This window comes from Botryllus schlosseri, chromosome 4 (assembly GCF_051294905.1).
Source record: "Botryllus schlosseri isolate E-star chromosome 4, Bs_hap1, whole genome shotgun sequence".
In the NCBI taxonomy this organism is placed as follows: domain Eukaryota; kingdom Metazoa; phylum Chordata; class Ascidiacea; order Stolidobranchia; family Styelidae; genus Botryllus; species Botryllus schlosseri.
Window position 1 is genome coordinate 15,829,522 of NC_137239.1, and position 17,107 is coordinate 15,846,628.

At 40.2% G+C, this 17,107-nt stretch overlaps 1 long non-coding RNA gene across 1 annotated transcript in view; it reads left to right on the top strand.

Moving 5' to 3' along the window:
• Positions 1 to 901: 901 nt before the first annotated feature.
• The window catches only part of LOC145438236 (uncharacterized), a 41,998-nt gene continuing 25,792 nt past the window's right edge, over positions 902 to 17,107 (top strand). Inside the window, exon 1 of the long non-coding RNA XR_013914898.1 lies at positions 902 to 926. This is a non-coding gene — a long non-coding RNA (uncharacterized LOC145438236). The remainder of the gene's footprint in view (positions 927 to 17,107) is intronic.

The window sequence follows — 17,107 nt, forward strand, 5'->3', positions numbered from 1 at the left end:
AGATCACAGAACAAAGGGAATATATTTCAATGCATTCGAGTAAATAATGACGAGCACTTATTATTAGTCCTATGACGACGTAAATTCACAAATATAACGCATACACCAGATATACATGAGGTTTATCTAGATTTCTCTTCGCCATCTCATCCGTGAAAGCCAGGGGAGGCCAACCAGTGACCCGCGAGTTAATTCTCGAAAATAGTTATAATATCAAAAAAATTATTCGCCGAGATAATTTATTGTGAACTTGCAAGGCCAACCAGAGCTTTATTGGCTTGAACGCGAAATTGGGGATGTTGATGACTAAAATATCAATTCCAGCGAATTTGCGTAGCCAGTGGACAGCCATATTTTAGTACATCTTTGTATATGACCTTGGAGTAGAATATTTCGTCGCAGATTTATTTGACTTAATATTTTTCTTAGCACTTCGCGCGATATATTTTCACTCGAATTCTTGCTTTTAGTATTGATGCCCCTCCAGAAAATTAAAAATACCCCCAATTTTCAGAATTGAGTCGACCTATATTCGCAATTATGAGAGAACGTGTCGTCTAGTATTTGACTTCGCGTCTGCACTCACAGAAAGATCATGATCGGCGATGAAACCTTTAAACAAAATGATAGACGCATGTTCGCCGAAATCTTCGATATTGATATTTCCAAGCGCCGAATAATCCTGTCCATGCCAAATGAGCCAACCAGTATCCAGAGGCGAGCCGCAATATCTGCAAGTAACATAATTACTGACCGAATTCATTCAATAACTACACACCGAGTTATCATGACGTAATGGGCATCGATTTTGATGCGTTACTATATAAGTTCAACATTACCTAATCTGGTTCGCTCCTATAGGACGACTAAAAAGGTCATCAACATTCAAGTAGCCCGCACAATGGTTCGTAAATCTCATGTGGCCCGTGGACCAAAAAGGTTGGCCACTCCTGGTGTAAGCGGTGTCTCACAAAAGCCTAGAAGTGGGCCGTGCTACAACTCATCAGCTACGGAATAAGAATGAAGAATATTGGTCTGGTGTAAATGACCATAGTAGTTGACAAACACCATGAATACCCATGACAAGCAAAGGATCGAAATTAATTTTATAATTACATTTCAATTCACTCGGATACATTGGACATAGCTATACAATCCTGAATAGTAGGTCTGCAGTGGCGACAAGCAGAAAAATTTCATCTGCGTCTCTTCTAAATCCCCGTGTTGTCGAAGTACAGGGATGTGAATTAAGTCGGAAGAAAATGACAAGCGACCGCAAGTACGGTAAAGCTCGGCGATCTGTTTAACATTCCTTCATGTTTTGTTCCTTTAGAGTCTGCATAAAGAGTAAGGTGAGTCCTTCCACTTTCTCTTTTCGGGTATACGATATACGAATCCGAATACCATTTGATATAAGGATGCTGATTCGTGTTGCTTGGCGGGTCCTTAAAATAAAGGCAAAAACTAAGCAAGCTTTATTACATTAACACTAGAACGATCAAGTGGCTTTTTTGACGCATTTTCATTTTTGAAGAGCTGGCATTCAGTCAAATCTTACGCTGTTCGGCTGAAACTTCTTGACTTTTATTTATTTTATGTAGGCCACCTTACCTGTGATTTTCATCACTCATCTAGTACAAATAAAAAAGTTATACACAGAACTACCTAGAACTACCGAGTGGCTTTTTTGACGCATTACAGTTTTTCTACCTTCAGGCATCGCGGTTTCATATTCTTGAAAGTGGTTATGTATCTGATAAACGCAGAAAAGCCGTTTGTAACAACAGAACTTTGTTAATATCGACTCGGTCTAACTGTGTTAGCAACAACATCCCTTGTAAAAGAAGGCCCTGGATCTTCCTCGTTCCGAGTCAACAAAACTCTGTAATATTATATTTCTGAAGCTCAGCGTGTTACAGGACATGACATTTGAAATGTACCATTAGACCAAGCCGACATCTGCATTGTCCATACTAATATACTAAGGTTGTACAAGGGCAAAGGGTCTTTGCTCCGGTATACGAGATGGATCTTCGGGGGGAGAGTGAGCTGAATCTAGTGAATTGAATGCATATGACGACTGAGGGCATGGGTGCATTATGTTCAGTCAGGCCCTCTCGAAGAACAGGTTTATGGAAGTCATGAGCTTTCTATTGACATAAGGAGTAAAAAAGGGTGTGGACTCGATAAAGATAATATTGTTTTCGTTCCTGCCATGGTCGAAATACCAGCAAATAATTGGGGTAAAATGTCAGATGGTGGACGCTGCTGCTACCAAGTATCTGTACAAGGGCGTCTCATATTTAGGCAAGGATAGGACAGGACACCTCTTCCATAATCTATACATTTGCCAAGCATAGTAATATGAAGAATCTGATGTAATCCATCTCGAAACAATGTTACGTGAATGTGGCTGTATACGCTTGGAGAAGCAAACGAAGTCCCAGTCCACACTATTGTCAGAAGTTGCTTGAAGCTACCCAGAACCAGAAGGAACACAGGCAGCTTCATGTAGCCACACTTTTCAAAGCTATCATCTTGTTGATTAGCGTAACGGCGAGATGCCAGTGTAGAGATCGCAGTTGTACTCATATATATTGAGTTCACTACAACCGGAGGTAACTGTTTCCTTCAGAAACAACACAAACAGGAAACCAGTGACGGTTAAATGTTATAACGAAACAAAACCAGGGGGATATTATTGGTCAGGTTGCAAGGCAGTATTCTATGAGGGTTCCAACAAGTCGACGATGGTCCGTGCATGTTTTCTTAGAATGTGAATGATCTTCTACTTGCCAAAATGCCGATACTATAAAAATATGCAAATCGTGGATTAGTTGCGAAATTGCATTATGCAAATCTTATCTGATAAGCTTTATGATATGTCAGCAATAACCAACAATGATGATGTGGCTAAAGCGGATCTGGAACCTACTCTAAATTTTTAAAGAACGTGCTCAAATACCAAATGCGCACCAGAGCAACACTTATATGTTACACCAAAAAACGGCGATTTGTTTTATAAGTGTTGCACTGAGGTGTATGTAAAATATTGCAAGTAGCTGTGAGCGCAATGCCAATGGTTTCTGATGCCGTTTGTTGAGATTTGTGCTGATTTGTAGCTCCGGTAAATGCATTTAATCGAAAAAAATTCAACATGCGTCAAAAAAGCCACATGGTAGTTCTAGGTAGTTCGAAGTTCCGGTAGTTCTAGTGTTAAAACCAATGTTTGGAATAATAAATCCTTTATTGTATGCGTTCTATATTGCCTTACTATGGTTCGCAACCTGCGTGTTAAGGTTGACGTGATGACCTTGCATCGTTACTGTGATATAGATTCTCGATGACGAGAGACCGAATGTTGAAAATTATCAGATTCAGTTCAGCACTTTTGGAGTCATAAAATATCATTAACAATTTGATGGAATAGTTTGTTCCGTCATGCATCATGATCTACAGTTCATGGTTTCAGTACATGATGCAGTCAATCTAGTCTCTTTATCTTAAAATGACATTGTCCATGGCTTGCATTCCTATTGCTACATTTTGAGACAAACCTGAACCGTCGTATAGGCTACTTCCAGACTAAAACTTTCGGTATTTAAGCACATTGCAATACTCTTTTTTGATATTGTGGAGCGGTTTATGATTGAATTTAAATTTCCACACCACCTGTTTAGGCCACAAAGTATAGTACTTCCAGTCTCGTGTAACAATTTTCTCAGGCTAGATCAGTTGCTCCCAACGTGTGCGCCAGCGCCTCGTTGGCGCGTTGCGAAATGGAAGACGCGGTAGCTTCAAACCGAGCGACGGGGGCGTTGACAAGAAGAGGCGTTGATCGTAAAAGAGGTAGTTACGCTCCCCGCAGATGTTGGTTGTTATGCAACAACTCAACCTATATTTCAGTCAATGGATACAATTATTAGCCAGCGAAGTCTATTGAGCACAGGTCCAAAACGCCCATATACAGGGAGGATGACGTTATAATTACTGATGGTGCCACAGCGAAATACGGTCGCTTTGCGCGGAAAATTGCCATTAATTTCAATTCTTGCCTATGTCTGTCCTAAACTGTTACAGATTGTGAGTGACACAGCGTTTACCGGAATGGCAATGAATTGGATCGTAAAGATGCCGAAAATGGGATTCTCGTTGGCGTTTACGATAAATAAACAACTTTTTGTCGGGGTTATGTTGTCAAGGTGCAGTGAAAATTTATATCGATGCTTCACATCAGTTGATTTCGTACTCCTGGTTCCATTGGTTCTGACTTTTTGTAACTTGGCTCTGACAGTTCTAGTGGAAATCTGAAAATCTTTGACACTAAGAATAACGGTTTAGGATTTCCATCCAAACTGCAGAGAAGCGTTTAATATTACAAGTTTGATTGACTAATCATTCTAATACCGGTAGGTTTATGGCTGTATGGGCATAGTGGTTGGTTGTTGGAGCTTACTATGGAGCAAATTGCCCTACGACATTCCGGGGTAATTTTTCGTGGCAAAGAAATTATTTGCTTAATATCACGGTGTGTCAACATATGTGGTGTTCTTACACCCGACCGATAATATTTTATATTATAATTTATATCTTTATATTATTCCTGAGCACCCGATTTAGTCTATCCACAGTACTATTCGACGCACCTCGATCACCACCAGCATATTTGAATTTGAAACTTTTATCATCCCCCAAAAATTTTGTTTTGTTGCCAGCCCTCTTTTACCTATATGGTCGTTGAGGCAGCAAACTTACATCGCTATTGTGCTATCACTTTGTGATGACGGGTAAACTAATCAAAAACATTATATCAGCAGCGGTACACTCACTGCGTACTCAAGTGCAAAGAAATCCTCGGGACTATCCTCCGTCCAGTGAAAAGTTGATCCGTTACGATATTATGCGTGGCGTAAAGAATTGGTAATCGACTTTTATGAGGGATATCGTGTTAACCATCAGCGCATCAGACGAGGACCTATTGTGCACCTTGTGTAAGCCAGTTCAACATGACGTATTCGTCAGTGCAGTCTAGACCGAATATACTAACTATTGGGCGAATTACCTCGCGTATTTTTCAGGTACTAGTGAATTCAATCATTCACATTCGAATATTGTCATGTTTTTCCTGATTATATTCGGGTTCACTTTGTACATGCATTCTGAAGGAGCCTCTTCCTTACATTTTAACATCGCACAGACCATATAAACTGACCATCGGGTCAATGGTGCCTTTTATCCATGCATTCGCGTATATTGCGTTTCCCTTCGGCTTCCAATGCTTCCGTAGCAAAGATATGATCATATCATATTCTTTTTGATTTTTTACTTCCGCCACATAGGATTTGCCTTCGATGCATTTCTTAACACCATCGTCGTACGTCATATTTCTTTCCCCGGTCGCCGATATCCAGAAACAACCATCGTCTGTCGAATTAATCTCACATGACGGCGGCGTCGCTGAAAATATCAAACTTGGTAATAAATTTGACCGTCTGCCCATTTCAGACAGCCGTACCACGGATCTCATCTCATTAAGGTGGCCAGGATTAAAATGAGGAAGGTTCGGAATATAGCATTGAGATGGAGTCACGATCATCTATCAATCGTAAAATGCAGGCAAGACTTTTGTCCGTATCCTGGCCAACTCCGTGTCTTTACATATAACACAAGAATGTTTGGCGTCAATATCTACATATTAGTGAGTGGCAGTTGAAATTTTGTAGATAATATTTTCCAATGATGCCGTGACTTGACGCCACGATTGCGCCTCATCGAACGCATATCACGGTGTATATTATCCAAATCGACAACTTAGAAGGCAAATCATTCTTTTGGCTTGTGAATTGTGACCGCGAAAATTCCTGTACACCATACGTATCGCATATATTATTTAGAAGTGTTACTGAGGCGTCCAGTAGATCGGGGATAAAAAATTGAGTAGGTTCAGATCTACTTTCGTGTGTGCCACAATTACGATTGCATTTAAATCAAATGGTTTGAACAAAGTGTTTTAAACAAATGCCTTTATTAAAAAAATGTTTTTTTCAAGTTATATAAGTATGCCATAATTGTAAATACTTTCCAAAATACATGTTGTATGAGCCTACGGACGGTTACCACCAGATATAGTCGACAAATACGATATGCGATAGTTGGAACCCTCAAAACAGTCGTTTCAACAGCTATATAGTACAGATATTTCGTCAAAGGAGCTATATTTACGTTATATTTGCAATTGTCAATATCAATCCCCTATGACCTCACAATTGAATATTCGTGACGTCATGACCTAAAAAATGTTTTAAACCAGTGGTTCTTAACCCTTTTCCCTCCAGCGCCCCCTTTCAAAGATTATCGTGCTCCAGCGCCCCCCAACCTCATATTGTAAGGAATGTAATAAAGACAATGAATAAGAGGGAGGGCCGTAACAGCACTTCGTCAACCCCCCTAAAAACGATTGCCTTGCGCACCCATAGCGTGATAAACCAAAATTCTGAGGGCTTCGCCCCCAACAACCCCGTAACGTGATTTCGATGGTCAGCAAAAGTTTGTGTGGCCTGGTCGCCCTAGGTGCCAAAATTTTCTATAATGCATGAATGAACAGGTGGTAATTACATATATATGTCGCTATAAACTTGTTGTCCTCTCAGCCCACGTTATCAGATTTACCAGTAGCGCTGAGCGAGCTGTTGTATTGGAAGATATAGGGCACGTAATTAATAATTAAACATATTCGGGCGTGCTAGTAGGTACAATGAATTCGTTACCAGGGCCGTAACAGCACTTCATCAGCCCCCCCTCCCAAAAAAAAAACGTTGGTCTTGGGCCCCCATGGTTGATAAACCAAACTTCCAGGTGGCTTCACCCCCAAGACCCCTCGTCGGCTATCCGCTATTTGCTGATACTGGTTATCTACATTGGCAGTCTATTTACTGAGCCAGCTATTCTCCCCTAGACGCGCCAAGCGCGAAAAATTTCACTAATTGATTGATAGAATTGGTCAATATGATCGGGAATTGCATATATATTGATATCAATTTTTATCCTCTCTCTGCTCACGTAAACAGATATACCGGTAGAGCTGAGTGATGTGTGATTGAAAAGGTAGGACCCCTCAATGATAAATATGCATCTTCGGGCGTATACCCGTTGGCAGGAACGAAACGACACTTCGTCAGGCCCCCCGAAAAAACTTGGGTCTTGGGCTCCCATAGGGTGATAAACCGACCGCCCCCCCCCCATCACGTTGTTCGCTTTTGCCACGGAATCAGCTGTATTGTTTAGCGAGCCAGTGCGAAGCGCGAAAATTGTCGATAATTCATGTTAAAATAGGTCAATAAGATCGGGAATTGCATATATATTGCTATCAATTTCTTGGCTGGTGAGTGTGCGCAGACTCGTCAAAACGTAGAGGGAACATTGTGCGGTGTATTGGAAACTGTAGGGCCCGTAACTAATAATTAAACATATTCGGGCGGGTGGACCTGTTGGTATGACTTCGCTGCATGATGTTATTTCGTGACCACCTGTCTGCTATATCAAAAAATATAGAATCGCCCAACAGGGATATCGCCCAACAGGGATATCTAGTTCTATATATCCCTGTCGCCCAATCGTACTAAACTAAAAGACGCACACGATTTCAAATTGGTATTTCTTCACTGGCGTATAATTTTTCCCTGCCAGATGGAATTCGTTTTCTGAGGTTCAGATTGCCAAGACAGGAACATTCGGTGCCAGTCATTTAGGTGCCTATGGACAATTAAACCTATATGTCTTTTCTAGGCTATAGTATATATAACGAAGTTTTCGGTGTTAATTCGCTCTGAATACTCATTACGGATATGTTCTACTACCACATCATCTACTGCGAAGCCGTTTTTCTCCAGCGCCCCCCATATCGCCCTTCTGATCCCAGCGCCCCCCATATCGGCCCCTGAGCGTTTCCGCCTCCTTCAAAATCGCCAGCGCCCCTTAGGGGGCGCTGGAGGCAAGGTTAAGAACCACTGTTTTAAACAGTGGCCTTGCACCCCTAGTTAATAGTTACAATATAAAAATACGAGCTACTACTATAATAGATTTGAAACACGTCACACCGGTAATGCATAAACCGCTACCAGTACACGGTACATACACATGTTACATAATAGTCATGTATACTGGCGGGTTTGTAAAAACGACCTTTCCCTATAGGAGTAAACAGTTTCTCATTCGTTACCTTCCGCCACGTCATCATAATAAGCATCAATGGAAATGATAGTTCCCACGTTTCGCATATGTTCTTTGAACTTCTTGAAACCATCGTCACCTTGAAAGTAACAGCGGTGAATAAAATAATTCATTCATAGCCATATACCCTTATCAGCATATTCAAATGCATACACAAACACACGCATGGTGTGATGTCAAATATCGGCTTACATGACGTTTAGCCTCGTTCTAATAATATTAATCAATTCGGTCGACATGTAGCCGCTGCGTTTGACGATCAATGTACATTGTACATCGCTGCTGGGATATTTGCTTATAGTTGGAAGAGTATGACATTGAGAATTACGAGGAAGTGGAATTTTATTTGTTTCGCATTACGTTGCCAAGGTGTTGATCTAAGATGTTTAGATTTGCTTGAAAACTTCACGAATACTATCTCAACATAAAACCGCCATTTATGACATGATCGTTCCTACTCCATTCTGATATTTGATCGTTATTCATAGGACCTCTTTTCTACGTATACAATGTGAACCGCATGGACCATAGGCCGTAGGGCCGTCAAGCGATAAGCACCTAATCGTTTTGCTAAATATTTATGACTATAACGTTCGGCGATGCGGTGGCTGAAGTTGTATAGTATAGTGTAACAGTATAAATAACTTAATATAAAGGAAATTCATGGACTGGTGGTCGAATCACAGCTTAAAGGTGGCTTATCGTATTGAATTGTACGCTATTCAATATCAAGTAATTTCCATAGAAAGTGCCATAACGCCTGTTCTGAGTCAAGAGTGATCAATCCGCAATTGCAGATGCTGGAACGCTACAAGAGTCAAACGAATATAGTAATAACTAGGGCGGTTTTTTTGACCTAAAAAAAGGAAAATTTTTACCTAAAAAATTTAAATGTTGACTTTTTTTGACCTAAACAAACTGAATTTTGACCAAATTTTGACTTAACGTATGCAAATTAGGTGTTTTCCCACATAATGTTAAAATTGTACCACCTATCTTCATTTCTGGTTGGAACTGACTGTCCTAACGAAGTAGTTTGGCATGAAAAAACGTTTTTGGCTTAGAATCATGCAACATTTTACACGGACAAACCAATATTTTAACGAAATCTGGCCCTATGGAGAATTCCAGTGGTTACAATATGTATTATGGTGGAAAAAATTTAAAAAAATTTGGAGTACAACGAGAGATACTTTCCTACATTCTTGGGTAGAAAGTGCATGTCTTTACTAAGAAGCTTGCCAAGGACGTTCAACAGCAGCAGTTGTTGGCTGACAACACTCAAGTTGTGCGTACACTGCTGGTGATACACCGTGTTGTTTCATTCTGACAATGTTGTCTACATCACAATTTTTCATCAAGCGCTTCTTAATATAAAAATGATGCAATGCGCAAGAAGTCTTTCTTCAGTTAGGATATTACGGTACGTTGACCATAACACCATGTTTACCTACTTGCTTTATTTGACCGTTTATGATTCACAATGAGCAGACAATTAGCCGTTTACAATGGTAGGCCTATAAAATAGGCTACAAGCTGTGAAATATCAAATAAGTTCACCGACAGTGCAAAATCTACGATACGAACGAAATGCAGACGTCAAAAAAATTTTGACTTGATGAAAAATTTTGACATATTTTGACCTAACGCTACAATTTGGAAAAAATTTTGACAAATTTTGACATGTCAAAAAAAACGCCCTACTAATAACCAAATGTGGCACACACAACACAACATGCACTGTTCCCGTTGACATATTGGTAAAGCGTAGGCAAATAGTGGTATGAACTAGGGATGGTGTGAACGTGAGGTTAACGTTCGCGTTCTGTGTGTGAACCTTCAGAATTTAGAAGTTCGCGTTCACAAACGAACCTTGATAGGTTATGCAGTGTGAACCTATTTCATATATTACAATTTTCACTTCACTATAAGTCGGTTGAAATTTATTGCATTTCAACTGCCGGCCACTCTATTCATGGCGCAAGCAGCATAAAAATATCAACACTTGACGAGCATGCACCTTTATAATCTCAAATATTTTACATGTTTGTTGCAAATGTCTGCTCGAAATATCCAGCTTTCCGTTAGTGAATATTTAATGACCCTCTGCTGTGAGCTTCTACGCAATCACACAACATCAAGAGCGAAATACCAGGGATATCCCAGCCAAATGCACTACCTGTAGGTAGTCAGCGAATGATGCTTATTCAGCCAATCAATGAAGCTGATATCGTTGTCTGATGTAATAATTCTAGCAGGCGTACGGATACATCTCGATTTTACATGTTTATGGTATCATAAAAACCAAATCCGTGCGATTAGGGTGTTCGCTACTACTGTATAACTGTTTAATGGGATAATATAGGTAGCAAGTATAGAAACCCGTTTTACACTCTGCTCAATATCAACGTAGCAATACTCAGACGCCGAATACAGTATCCGGTCTGACATGGAACGTTAAGCCGTAAGCATATATTCTCTTTCTCGTCGTGGTCGAAATTGTTGGCAAAGCGACGGAAGATATTGATTGATGAGTTTATTTATATAATATTTGATTTCCCCAGTTGATACATTTGGCAAAGTTTACAACGTCAATATGTACTTCAGCATTGTGGCATTATGTGGCCCGAGTCGTCGCTAGGTATCGTGTACGTACAATATTATAGGCTATCACTTCACTGAAATGTAGGGTTGGAATTAGCAATATGACACCACGTGACGTCATGATGTTCACGTTCGCGTTCAGTGTTCACACAGAACATTTCGAAAAGGTTCGCGTTCACACAAAACTGAACCTTTCAGAGGTTCACACCATCCCTAGTATGAACAAGAACCAAGCGTAGAAAGATATGTTCGTTGATGCATTACGGACATGGTTATAAATGCAACCCACGCGTCTTTCATGAATGTTAAATGTTGATAATACGAATAATGAACTCACCATCGAAGCTCTGTAAAGAAATTAATATTTGTCTGAATAACAAAATCGTATAACGCTATCGTACAATGGTGATATATGTGATGATCATATTTTCTGTTTCGTTGCTTCCTTCTTTCATATTTATAGCCATACATAGCTATATATATATTTCAAATTCCCATGTAAATAAGAAATGTGTGATATCGTAGCCCGACATTGCGTAAACCACAGTATAGCTCGTCGGGATCAGTGGATGCAGGTGGCTTATTGTCACTGACTAGTATAACTACTGCTTTCTACATAGCCCATACACTCACACTGGCGCATATATCATGGAATTGTGAATCTGAACATAACGTTAGGTAGACTAGATAGACTACGTTTTCATTACAATTTGGATTCGACCCAATTAAATAAGGCCTATACTGTTGATTCCGCAACAAGGCGTCACTAGCCACGTAGAGAGTATACATAGATCCAAGCAAATCCACATTCGTATCATTTTGCCAGCATATAAATTGTGCGCGTAGCTGCGCCAGGCTTATGTAGCACATAATCATATTCATAAAATTGGGGCTAGGGTTGATGGGCTTAGCGTTCGCTTATATGCAGATTATGTTTGCTTAAACTTTCCAAACCTAACCGATCATTGTTTTGACTAGCACACCCACTATAGTTCCTGAACGCCAACATTCAGCTTGTGATATGCACCACACCGCTATAGTAAGCTTGCAATGGCCTTTAATACGCCAGTCCGATGAACAATGAACACGCGTAGGTTTACACTCACAATAGTCATCTCGACAGTTCGCTCGCAAACATCAGTTGTAGCAGTAGCATCAGTAGGCCCATTATCTGCAAAAATATGACATCCTTCGATACGAATTCACCGTTGAACTGTATACGCTAATGCAGCGGTTCCTAAATTTTACTAACCTGCGGAATAGCCTATGTACAATAATATGCAAGTCTTCACGGAACCCACAGTTATCGGTATTTGCTATAGAAAAGGAGCGTCTGTTACGCCCTATTATACTCGCACCTTTACTACCCCCGATGATGCGAAGGGCTACAGTAGAGTTGTTTTGCACTGAGTCCTGTCCTTTGCTACTACTTTCCTCGTCATTCCTTGTCTATGAATACATATCAGACTTGGACAACTAGATAATTCTAGTGGTCTAATTTCACCAAATTAGAGCGAAATGTCAGTAATCTACTTCTAATCTAATTTGGAAAAGCTGAAAATTTTCTAGTTGTCCAAGTATATAATTGGATAACTAGATAATTCTAGTAGTCTAATTTCACAAAATTAGAGCGAATGCCAGTAATCTAATTATAATCCAGTGGTCGGGAACCTTTTTTGCCCGAAAAGCCATATTGGCCCTATTTTTTCCATCTCAACTCCCAAGGAGCCATACATGCCAATCAACTTTTACGTCACAATTGAAAAATTCGTGACGTAATGGTAGCACTAATTCGAACTCACTACATGGGATTCCTCGTGTGCGCCACATTTTCTCTGTAAAAACTGGTATTTATTGTTCTAATATAAAGCTCGAAACGAGAGGTAAGACGCAGACGGGCCAAGCATCCACCAAGGATAACGCAATTCCTTGTATAAGTAGTTTAGAATTTAATATAACTGATATTAAGCGAATGTGACTGTCACACTGATTCCAAAAATCCAAGGGCGGAGATAATAAAGTCAGCTGATCTTGGAGAATGCTAATCATGTGTGTAGCAGACCGCTGGTCCTTTTAATTCAATGTCCCTAGCTAACGCCTGGTATCTGTTATGAAGGATATATATAGTGCTCTTATTAGGATTTCACTATATCATGACAACCATTAAAACGCTACTATCTCTTCTAGATTGCGCAAGTTCCGTAGGCATTGTTACGCCAAACAGTCCTAGCTATAGTGCTGCCTTTTTCCTGCGCTAGAACTTTAATAGCCCGTTCTCATTGGCTAAAGCCTTACAATCACTTGCATTGTTACGAATTTTAAGGGTATAAAAACCCACGTTTTCTCTCATGTCTCCCCTTGAGACTTGAGATTCATCTACGGCAGGGGTGGGCAAACTACGGCCCGCGGGGCGCATGCGGCCCGCAACACCAGTGTGTGCGGCCCACGAGAGTCTAAAGAAACTTACTAAAAACATTGCTAAAATGCGTACTTATAATCGAATTAATGCAGGGACTTGATTGAACTTTTTCACAGTATATTTCACCATGATATTTCAAAGACAGTGGTTTGCAAACCGGGGGGCACGTCTCACTTGGGGGCGTGAAAGCATCTGTATGGGGGCGCGAAGCTGAGCTCAACTTATTTTTTCGCGCCATGCGCGATTTACATCCACTTCATAATTATTGTTCTGTATTTAGTGTGAATTTCATATCTAAAAATCTCTCATTGACAGTCGTAAACCTTCCATGCCATTAAAATATCCGTTAGGTTTGCTAGCATCCTGGTTGCATTTTGTGATATGACGGGAAGGGGTTGAAATGTTTCACCATCATAAGGGGGGACGGGGGCATGTCTTAAAAAGTTCGAGAACCATTGTTCCGGTACATATTTCCTATGTTATATTTTATGTTTAATTTCTGGCGCGACAGCCCGATCTCAGGGCCCACACATTTCGATAAGTTTCAACTGCTAAACAACACAGAAATCCTAAATGAGATTGATATAATGCGGATCACGAGTGTGATTTCAATTGGCCTCTACGGTTTTAGTTATTTCAGTGATGAGCATATAAAAAACGATTCGCGCGTGTCTTATAGGCAGGGATATATAGAACTCCGGGATGGCTGACTTCTTTTTGGCCTTTACCTAAGTAGGTCCAAAAAGTTAGCTGCAATCTATCATCCGACATCCGACATCAACCATCCGACAGTCGACGAGCATGTCCACATTCAAGTAGAAATACAAGCAATTACTACTAAATAAATACAGTCCATCCTCAAGATTACCGGACCACGACTGACCTATCGATCTCGCTTCCCATGACATGCCGCCCTATTTCTTGTCGAATTCTTCTTCTATACTATCTTCTTTACTTTCATTCAGTGTGCATGCCTCCTCTTTACATCGCCTAGGCCAAGGTGGGTGTCAGATTCCATAGACTACTCCTAGTCGCTTCGACATCTTCCTGTCTTTTCATTGTATCGCATTTTTGTGGTGTATTGAACTGATAAAATTGCTAATAAACCAATGATGATGATCTACCTCGAAATATCCACTTCTCTGCAAGCTAGCGATACAGTTGTTTCTAGAATAATGATTCTCAACCATTTGCAGAATAGTTAGTAAGTAAGCTAGACATTCTTCCCATATCTCAACCTTACTGCTGTATAGCCAACGAAGTAAAGCATGACACTGCTGTATAGCCGACCAAGTAAACTATGACAACTCAGAACTTCAGTAAATCATGAATGTGTTTAATTTCTACACATATAACCTGCATCAGGCCATAAATAACAGAGTGATTAACGAATAAAATCAGTGCCATCTACCTATATTTACAAAGCATTGTCGGAAACCGTGCAGCTGGGAAGGCGGGGGGGGGGGTAATAAGATTGATTAAATCAACCGTTTCAATTTGCATTAATCCACAATTACCATGGAGTAGGGTTGCATTTGAAACAAACATGTTTAAAACAAGGCCCTTGTATTAAACATACTTCAATTTTTTCCAAGCCATGACGTCAAGAATATTCAATTGTGACGTCATATTGGATTGACATTGACAATTGAAAATATAGTGTAAATATAGCTCCTTTGACAAAATATATGTACTATTGCTGTTGAGCCGACTATTTTGCGGGTTCCAGCCATCCCATATTGATATTAGTCGGCTATATCGGGTGGAAATCCTCCGTAGGCTCATACAACATGTTTTTTGGAAAGTATTTACACAATTATGGCATAATTTTACAACTTAAAAAGATTTTTTTTCAAAAGGCCTTTGTTTAAAACACTGTTTAAAGCATGTTTTAAACAAATTGTTTTAAAACACCGTTTGTTTTAAATGTAACCCCATCATGGAGCATTTACAATAACGAAAAGATAGCACGTCCTGTAAGGACTCGAAATTGTGATAGCAGCATTGTCATCTTCTTCGTCACTCAATGAAAGTTGATAAAGAAATCAACACACCATTGATACTTCTCTTCAGGTTCAAATGTAGCCGCATTGGGGGGTAGAAGTTTGGTACTATCAATTTGAGAAGCATTCGGTAGACCCAGTTGCTGAATTCAGCTGATATTTTGTTCACATAGAAATAGTTTCACGACCGCAGTGAAGAAATTACCACCATTGGCTTGACGGTACATCACGAATGGGCCTTCTGAAGCATTTCATGCCATTTATCAGTTGAGAAATATTCAGTATGATTGTCTTGCAGATTTTCCGATAGAGCGATAGATGATTCCATGTTTAAAAAAAACATCTCGGTGAGGAGGCACGAGATCCAAATATTCAGATTGTGGCCATCTTTGCCAAGATTTCAACGGGATGTCCCAGTATAATATATCAGGATATCCACTTTTGACGTGATGCAAATGCTGGAACATCGCGTTTTTTTTTATGGAATCTGCAACAAAAATGAACAAATGATGTATTTAGAGACCCAAATTAACCTTAAGAACATATATATAGATGTATGCAGAGTTGGTCAGTAGTGAAGAACTCTACTTCATTGCAGTACTCAAGTAGGTGTTGCCTATTTTCGAAGATACATCTTGTAATTTTGAAGCAGTCATCTCCAAACTTAAGTACCTTGCAGACATTTCACTTTCTACTGCTACTTGAGGAAGTTTAAATACCAGTACGCGCCGGGTATATGACTGTTAGGCCTATTCAGTAGCAATGCTGACTACTTTAACCACATCAGGATTAATGTAAATCCCTCATTTAATACCGTATCACTAGAATCAGCCAAACTTACCTTAGGCCGACTGAGGAGAGGTCCATGCTTCATTGCCACGATTTGACGAAACCATGCAAATTGAAAGCAATCTTCAGAGTTTTCTCTTCTTTCATCGTATAAGCCTATAGCAGTGGTTCCCAACCTTTTTCGGTGTCAGGGCCAAATTTAGAATTTCAGAGTACGGTCGGGGCCGCACGAATACCAGGGCAATGAAAAGGACCCAAAATAGTCATCAAAATATGAAAATTGGCATTGTTCCGATCAATCGCCCGACGCCATTGTCATGGTCATTATGGTGATTGTGCTGCTGCGCTCCGATTGTTCAGAACAATCGACCTTTGGTGGCTATTTCAGAGTAGTTGTATTGCCCTGGCGAGATTTCAATTCGTATTTTTGGAATCAGTGCGACACTAGCTTTCGATAATGACCGGACCTATCAAATTATTCAGACGCTTCGGTCGTGAGCTATAGGACTACCAATTATGCTGCTTTCGGGGCAGTTTAGTGAGTCGGCTTTTATCACCTAGACGCGCGAAGCGCGAAAATCTTCTGTAATTCATGATTGAATCGGTCAATATGATCGGGAATCGAATATATATTGCCATCAATTTTTATCCTCTCTCTGCTCACGTAATCAGTTTTACAGTTAGAGCCGAGGGAGGTATGTTTGAAAAGGTAGGGCCACTCAATAATAATTAAACATCTTCGGGGTATACCCGTTGGCAGGAACGAAACAGCACTTCGTCAGCCACCCCCCCAAAAAAAATTAAAAAGAATAAAAAAAACTTGGGTCTTGGGCTCCCATAGGGTGATAAACCTACCCCTATTAACTTGTTCGCTGTTGCCATGAAACTAGTTTTATCGTTAAGTGGGACAGCGCGAAGCGCGAAAATTTTCGATAATTCATGATAAAATCGGTCAATATGATTGGGAATTGCATATATATTGCGATCAATTTCTTGTCCTCGCTGCTCACATAATCAGATTAACCGGTAGAGCTGCGTGAGGTGTCTTGGAAACTGTAGGGCC